We start from the raw sequence: 1,702 nt of genomic DNA, 5'->3' as shown, positions 1-1,702 counted from the left end.
TCTCAGCCTCCCAAGTAGCTGGGAACACAGGTATGCACTACCATGCCCAGTTAATTTTAATTTTTTGTGGAGACAGGGTCTTGCCTTGCTGCCTGGGTGAGTCTCAAACTCCTGGGCTCAAGAGATCCTCCCACTTCAGTCTCCCAGTGCTAGGACTGCAGGCATGAGCCACTGTGCCTTTATAAGACTGACATCTTTATAAGAGGGAAATTTGTCACAGTGATGGAGGCAGAAGGCCATGTGGAGATGGAGGCAGAGACTGGAGTGATGCATCTACGAGCCAAGGAATGCCAGAATCTGTGAGAGAGACACGGAACAGCCTCTCCCTCAGAGTGCTCAGAAGGAGCCAACCTGGGAATTCTAGCCTTGAGAGCTGAGAGAATATGGCCGGGCTCAGTGACTCACACCTGTCATCCCAGCACTTTAGGAGGCCAAGGCTGGCGGGATCACTTGCGGTCAGGAGTTTGAGACCAGCCTGGCCAACGTGGTGAAATCAGTCTCTACTAAAAATACACAAATTAGCCAGGCATGGTGGCGGGCACCTGTAATCCCCGTTTCTCCAGTGGCCGAGGCAGGAGAATCGCTTGAACCCTGGAGGCGGAGGTTGTGGTGAGCCGAGATCACGCCATTGCATTCCAGCCTAGGCGACAAGAGCAAGACTCCATCTCAAAAACAAACAAACAAACAAAGAAACCTGAGAGAATATGTTTCTACACTCTGCTGAGCAAGCCACCCAGTTTGAGGGACTTTGTGATAGGCCCCAGTCAGCTGATTCTCATCCTTACAGACAGGCAGAATCTGTTCCAAAAAATTGCATCCATGTTCATCTTCTCCTGTTTTCCGCGATCTTTGAGGAGTCAGAGACTTCCAGAATGAGATGAGCATTTCATAGCCAACATCGGCCTTATCTTGCCAGATACTGATACAGCCAACCCTACAGCAAATTATGCTATACTATAGGTCTATACTATAGCAATAGTTCTCAATACAGAGTTTGTTTTTTTTGTTGTTTTTGTGTGTGTGTGTTTTTTTTGAGATGGAGTCTCACTCTGTCCCCCAGGCTGGAGCGCAGTGGCGCAATCTCGGCTTACTGCAAACTCCACCTCCTGGGTTTACGCCATTCTCCTGCCTCAGCCTCCCAAGTAGCTGGGACTACGGGTGCCCGCCACCACGCCCGGCTAATTTTATGTATTTTTAATGGAGACGGGGTTTCACTGTTCAACACAGAGTTTACAGACAAATTGTCTCTCAGAAATCCACAAGTTCTCCACAGAATTTTTTTTTTCTTTTTTTTAGACAGGGGGTCTCTCTGTTGTCCAGGGTCGAGAGCAGTGGTGAAATCTTGGCTCATTTCAGCCTTGACTTCCCAGGCCCAAGCGATCCTCCCAGTTCAGCCTCCGAGTAGCTGGAATCACAGGTGCACGCCACCACACCCAGCTAATTTTTTTTTTTTTTTGTATTTGTAGTAGAGACAGGATTTTGCCATGTTGCCCAGGCTGGTCTCAAATTCCTGGCCTCAAGGAATTGCCTGCCTTGGTCTCCCAAACTGGTGGGATTACAGGCGTGAGCTGCTACGCCTGGCCCTGAGAAATTTTTTTATTTTCTGCTTTCATTTCAACGATAATGCAAAATCAGACATTATGATCTTTTTTTAATTTATTTTTTTGAGACGGAGTCTCGCTCTGTTGCCCAGGCTGGAGTG

Source organism: Mandrillus leucophaeus, unplaced genomic scaffold (assembly GCF_000951045.1).
Source record: "Mandrillus leucophaeus isolate KB7577 unplaced genomic scaffold, Mleu.le_1.0 Scaffold7, whole genome shotgun sequence".
Lineage (NCBI taxonomy): Eukaryota > Metazoa > Chordata > Mammalia > Primates > Cercopithecidae > Mandrillus > Mandrillus leucophaeus.
This window is presented reverse-complemented; position numbering follows the sequence as displayed.